Raw genomic sequence first — 7,476 nt, forward strand, 5'->3', positions numbered from 1 at the left:
AAATGGCTGAAAGACCAGTAGGCGGAGAATCAATGGGAATTTTCAACAGGGAATTGGATATATATTTGTATGCAAAGTATATACTGTATAAGAATGTGGGGAAAGACCAGGGAAATGAGATGAACTAGGTAGCTTTACTAAAGAGAAAAGGCCACGTGCTTTCTTTCTAGGATGGATCACTTGTCAATTTCAGTGCAGTATTTCCTCCACCAATCATGGAATCAGTCATGTACTTAATCCTAGTGAGAACTGAATTCTGACAACGACTGATATGCCCTATGGCATGTTGAAATGAGCCAGAGGCAAAGAAATTCAAGGTTGCAATGACTTTAACTGTATTAGGCACTTGACTGCAAGTTTGAAGATAATAACATTCTGTTACTTCCTTCTTGGAGGAATGCAGTCTCCTCATGCATGCTTATGATTGTGGACCTCAGGAAAGGGAAGTCAGGAGAACACACACCAGTCTTCATTGAGGGGTCAGCTATGGAAAGGGTGAGAAGCTTCAAGTTTGGCTTCTACATCTCAGAGGATCTATCTTGGATCCAACACATTGATGCAATCACGAAGAAGGCACGCCAGCAGCTCTACTTCATCAGGAGTTTGAGGAGATTTGGTACGTCACCAAAGACTCTTTCAAATTTCTACAGATGTACACAGCATTCTGACTGATTGCATCACTGCCTGGTATGGAGGATCCAATGTGCAGGATTGAAAGAGGCCGCAGACGGTTGTAGACTCAGCCAGCTCCATCACGGACACAACCCTCCCCACCATTGAGGACATCTTCAAGAGGCGGTGCCTCAAGAAGGCGGCATCCATCATTAAGGACGCTCACCACCCAGGACATGCCCTCATCATGTTACTACTGTCGGGAAGGAGGTACAGGAGCCTGAAGACCCACACTCAACGTTTCAGGAACAGCTTCTTCTCCTCCGCCATCAGATTTCTGAACTGTCCATGAACACTACCTCATTATTCCTCTTTTGCACTATTTATTTATTTTTGTAACTTATAGTCATTTTTATGTCTTTATATCTTGCACTGTACTGCTGCTGCAAAACAACACATTTCGCAACATAAATCAGTGATAATAAACCTGATTCTGATTCTTCAGGGAACTGCAGACTGAACTTGGCTTCCACACATTAATGGAGGCTCCAAGTCCTGCAACCTCCTCAGCTATTTTCCTGCTTTAATTGAGTGTCAGCTGTGGTCTAGTGGGTAGCAACCTCAGCTCAGAAAGTCATGGTTACATGTTCGCACACCACCATTTTGAGCATAGAATCTAGGTTAATGCTCCAAGTACTGAGGGAGAACTGCACCATTGGAAATGCTGGTTTCCAGATGAGATGTTAAATCAAATTTTTCTCCTGCCTCCTCAGGTGCATGTAAAAGATCTCATTGCATCATTTTTAAGGGAGAGCACTGAACTTATCACTGGTTATCTGAGTAAGATTAATCCCTGACTCAACATTACTAAAGATTGCTGTGGGGGCATCCTGCTATGTACTACAGAAATAACTATGCTTCAATAATTACTTCATTGTCCTTAAAACATTTGGGGATGTCCTGAAAGTTGAAAGTATCCTGACTGGTTGCATCATGGTCTGGTACGGCAATTCGAATGTGCAGGAACGTAAGAGGCGGCAGAGAATAGTGGTCACTGTCCAACACATCACGGGCACACCCCTCCCCACCATCGGCAGTATCTACAGGACGCGCTGCCTCAAGAAGGCAACGTCCATCATCAAGATCCCCACCATAGGTTCCATCTATGGAAGTCCCTCAAGAGTTCAATGCATTCTGTAGCAACGACTGGGCAACCACAAGGAATTAAGCAAAAACAAGGCCAATGTTTCCTAAAATCTTCCAGCATTTTACCTGAGGGTATCTGAAAATGGCTGCATCCTGGCTCATAGGTTTTGCCTCAGTGAAAAACAGGCAACAGCAAATTGGACAGACAACATGATTTGATTCTTCTGCATTCTCAAATTTGTTTTGAGACCGAGCTCTGACCCCCACAGAACTGCCTAAAAAATCAGAATGGGTAGAAATGAAGCAGAATGGTCCTCTTATAATAAATAACCTCTCACTTCTCTCCTTTTGTGTTCTCTGATCCTAATTTCATGACATACTTTGGAAGTCATTATTAAGGAATGTTAGGTGGTGTTTTGATGGGCTAGCTGATAAATAACTGAGAATGGCCTGCAGTTTAAAAATAAATAAGCATTATATTTACAATAATTGAAATCAATCAACAGAAGAAAGAACAAATTACCTTGGTCCTTTATCTCGTCATTGTTTGTGGGATCTTGCTGCCATGTACGCAAACATTTCTAAAAGTGCTATTGTCCAGAAAGTATTTTGGAATGACCAAGGGCATGAAGTGTGCAGTATAAACATTATTTTTTTTTGCATCTAATCACTTTTTGGCAAAGGCTCTTAAATGTATACCTTGGCATGACATTTTATGTTAAATATTAGCTGATGAATACACAGGTTTTCTCCACACATTTAGATCTCTTGCATTTATCTTATTGCATTTGACTTATCTGTCATTATCAATCAGTATCAATTCAACTATTAACACTGAAATAAGTGCTGGTGGTAAGATGTCTGTGGTGTTATTCAGTCCCAAGATCTGTATTTCAACTATAAATAAAAAGTTGATATATAAATGGGTAAACTCCACAGAAACTGTGGCAATAACAGCAGTAATATTCTTCTCCGTTAATCGATTTATCAACTTCAGGTCAATTTCATATATTCTAAGTGAGCCAAGCCTAAGTAAATATGAAGCTAGAATAGGCTAGTCATATCAAAGAGTGAATTATGGTAATAAAATATAAATATTTTAAAAGCTTAATGATGACAAAAAAGTAACCCCAAGAAAATTAGAGAACACAAGCCAGACATCTCCATTCATAAATCTGCCTGTTGTGACAACAGTTTTATTATGATGTGCCCTTTACCGAAAGTTGAAACAAAAATAAACATCTTCATTCGAGTAGCCTTGCAGGTCAAAGACAGAGCAGCCAAAGTGGGAGCCAGAATAAGAAAGTGAAGTTACAAGCAAGAGGGAGCTTACATATGAAGTCAGAATGGAGGTGACCACTTAAACTGCATTTGTGTTTGACATGGAAGAAATCTCATTGTCACTAGTGAATAGATTAAACTAGATCGAGGCAACTTCAATTATTCAACAACTTTATGTTCTGTCATTTTAAGATTTTGTTCCTATACTATTATTTGAGTGAGTAATTTATCATTTTTATTATATTGTCCAATAAATATTGTGGTGCTCAGATATAGCACATTCTTGTTCCAACATTTTAAATTTGCATGCATCACCTGCAACATATTTTTTCGTTAACTATAAAGCCCTAACATACAGCACTGCAGACAGCAAATATCAATCAACCAGTAAGTAGTTAAATGAGGTGTCACTGTTCATACTGATATTTGTTTTGAATTTTAACCTGCTTTTTCCAGAGCCTTTCATTTTTTTTGTCACAGATTTATTTCCAGTGACTTATTTAATAATGGTTGAGCATGCCAGCTGTGTACGACATAGGTAGCTCTTGGGTAACAACTGTGCTCTTGGTGTACCATTCCTATGTCCATGGTCATCACTTTTACATTAACTATATAAGATGCCATGAGGAGAATTTAAATTCAACCCTTAGCCAAGCAATTGTGTGTAAGTTGGTTTGTATTTCTATTATTTGCTTGCATTGATGTATTGGAATTGGTTTATTATTGTCACTTTTACTAAGGTACAGTAAAAAACTTGTCTTGCATACCATTTATACAGATCAATTCATTACACAGTGCATTGAGGCAGTACAAGGCAAAACAATACAGAATGCAGAATAAAGTGTCACAGCTACAGAGAAAGTGCAGTGCAGGTAGACAATAAGGTGCAAGGTCATAACGAGGTAGATTGTGAAGTCAAGAGTCCATCTTATTGTACTAGGGAACTGTTAAATAGTCTTATAACATGTACATGCTTTCAGGCTTTTGTATTTTCTGCCTGATGGGAGAAGGGAGAAGGGAGAAGGGAGAAGAGAGAATGTCCAGGGTGGGTGGGGTCTTTGACTATGCTGGCTACTTTACCGAGGCAGTGAGAAGTATAGACAGAGTCCATGGAGGGGAGGCTGATTTCTGTGATATGCTGAGCTGTGTCCACAACTCTTTGCAGTTTCTTGCGGTCCTGGGCAGAGTAGTTGCCATACCAAACCATGATGCATCCAGATAGGATGCTTTCTATGGTGCATCAATAAAACTTGGTGAGGGTCAATGGGGACATGCCATATTTCTTTAGCCTCCTGAGGAAGTAGAGGTGCTAGTGAGCTTTCTTGACCATGACGTCTATGTGGTTGGACCAGGACAGGCTATTGGTGATGTTCACTCCCAGGAACTTGAAGCTCTCACCCCTCTTGACCTCAGCACTGTTGATGTAGACAGAAACATGTGCACTACCTCCCTTCCTGAAGTAAACGACCAGCTCTTTTGTTTTGCTGACATTGAGGGAAAAGTTGTTGTCATGACACCACGTCACTAAGCTATCTATCTCTTTTATGTACTCCGACTCATCATTATTTGAGATCCGGCCCACTACAGTGGTATCATCTGCAAACTTGTAGATGGAGTTAGAGCAGAATCTGTCCGTGCAGTCATGTGTATAGGGAGTAGAGTAGGGGACTGAGGATGCAGCCTTGTGGGGCACCAGTGTTGAGAATAATCGTGCCAGAGGTGTTGCTGCTTGTCCTTACTGATTGCCATCTGTTGGTCAGGAAGTTAAGGATCCAGTTGCAAAGGGAGGTGTTGAGTCCCAGGTCTCGGAGTTTGGCGATGAGGTTGCTTGAAATTATAGTATTGAAGCCGGAGGTGTACTCAATAAACAATAGTCTAGCATAGATGTCTTTACTGTTCAGGTGCTACAGAGATGAGTGTAGGGCCAGGGAGATGGCATCCGCTGTAGACCTGTTTCGGCGGTAGGTGAATTGCAGTGGGTCAAGGTTTTCTGGGAGGCTGGAGTTAATGCGTGCCATGACCAGCCTCTTGAAGCACTTCATGATGATGGATGTCAGAGTCACCAGGCAGTAGTCATTAAAGCACGTTACCTTGTTTTCTTAGTCTGTTACACAGTTTGTATGCAGTCTGTTGTCCATATCCAAACTCAGAGTGTTTCATTCACCCATCATCCACATCTTTGCCAACTGACAATGACTCCCAGTGTTATGACAATTCAACATTAAAATTCTCATCCTTTTGTTTCCAACTTCCTGCATTACCATTCTCTCCCTTCCTCTACAAACTTCTTTTGTTCTGAGATATCTATTTTCCTCCAGTTTTGGCATGCCTAATTTAATAAAACCATCATAAGCATTTGTGCTTTCAGCTACCAAGGCCCTAAACTCTGGAATTCTCCCCTTAAACTTCTCCACCTCTCTTCCTTCAAGAAGATCCTCAAAACCTGTCTATTTGGCCAAAATTCTGCCCCTTAGTCCCCTTTGAACAAACTGTGAAGAGCCATTGGGCATATCGCTACTTTGAAAGAAATGGGATTTATTATTGTTGAAAATAATCTCATTTAAATATCATACGAGACAAACATTACTTCTCTTGCTTAACCATGTTGCATTTCTTTATTTAAAATGCTTTTTTCAAATATACTTGCTCTAATGGGTTATATTTTTATTTATCGGCTGTTCACAATCCAAGCTCCTTCAATTTGATGAGGTCAAAATGATTACCTTAATAAAAACAGAAAAAGAAGGTTGAATTGCCCAGTAGATCAGGCAGCAGCAGTGGAGGTGGAGACCCAATTAATCTTTAATAATTATTTATAACCTGTTATGTCCTTTGATGAAAACTTGTCAATTTGTAATATAAACTGATTTCCCTTCCAACAGATGCTGCTTGACCTGATGACTATGTAAGCATTTTCTTTTCATATTTCCATTTCACAGCAACTGCAGTATTCTGCATATGGAGTGAATTACTTGTACATATTTTTGTAGATATGTATAAATCCTGAAGATATTGTGCATTGTCCTTTGGTTCTGGGCCAGAGTCATTCTATACAATGGAATATATCACATGTATATCAATCAAATGTTTGAGAAACAAAGGACTGCAGATGCTGGTAGCTAGATGAAAAACACTATGATGCTGGAGGAACTCAGCAGGCCAGGCAGCATCTGTGGATAAAAACAGGCTTGAAGAAGGGTCTTGACGTGAAACGTTGACTGCCTGCTTTTCTCTACAGATGCTACCTGGCCTGCTGAGTTCCTCCAGCATCATAGTGTTTTTTCAATCCAATGTTTGTCTTTCATATCCAGAGTACTGAAGCAGCAAATGAGCAATCAATATTGTTTTGCAAAATATCTTTGGATTGTTATCCACCTGTTCCCACAACTCCAATTACAAAAGTTTTGATTGCCCTATATCTTCTTTACCCACCACTTCTGGCTCAGAACTAATTAGCTATCCCCTGCTGTTTGTTGCCTTCTGTTCTCTGATAATTAAATGATAATTTTGCTTGCAACCATGAAGATCTTTTTCTCCCTTCTGTGTCTGGGTGGTGGGGCTTTTTTTTTAATCTTTGTCTTGATGAAGTATATCAGATGGGGAATGAACCATTTCCTACTTTTGAGACTCAATTACCAGGATCAACCATTGAATGTGAGAAGGACCGTGTGGAGGCTCTGACAATGTGCGCTCAATAAGACCAGAGAAAATTCCACCCTCCCGCTCTGTGAGACATTACTAATTCCCGGATCTGGCATCCTTGTGCTTAGTTTCAGTAAGATCGACAACTTCAACTCCAAGTTTCAGGTATCTTAATACTGTAAGGTTAAAGTGAGTCCATTGCATCTTGTGATGAGTCCAAACAACCAAGAGCGATGGCGAAGAGAAGTAGAGAGCTGGTACTATCAAATGAATCTGAAGCCTTATGGGGGGGGGGGGGGCGCTGGTGGTACAGAGGTGCAGCTAGAAGTGCTGCTGTCTCACAACGCCAGAGACCCAGGTTCAGTCCTGACCTTCTTGCATGTCAAATCTTCAACCACATTTCAGACCCAAAATAGGATATAAAAATAAACTCTAAATTATTGGGAGCAATGTTAATCCACAAATGATTGCCAAATTGACACCAACCAAAATCCACTGTAGGTGCTTGTGTTTGGTTTTGATGCTTTTACATCAAACCTATGGTCCAAGATTCTCATGGATGGTGATCCATGTGTTGATGGCAGGATTGTGCGCACTGTACCCATGTCTTTACCTGGACCCCAACAGAATGGGTATGCAACAAGTAGCGTGCGTAACTTTCGAATCACACTTCTCCCTGTCCCAGGGGCTGCTGAGAACTTCACCCTTCCTGGCAGCTCAGACAGAAGTGAGCTTCTAAAATACATTCTCTGTCATAAGGAAATCCTTCCACTTCCACAAAATAACCCAAAACCA

Source organism: Pristis pectinata, chromosome 5 (assembly GCF_009764475.1).
Source record: "Pristis pectinata isolate sPriPec2 chromosome 5, sPriPec2.1.pri, whole genome shotgun sequence".
Lineage (NCBI taxonomy): Eukaryota > Metazoa > Chordata > Chondrichthyes > Rhinopristiformes > Pristidae > Pristis > Pristis pectinata.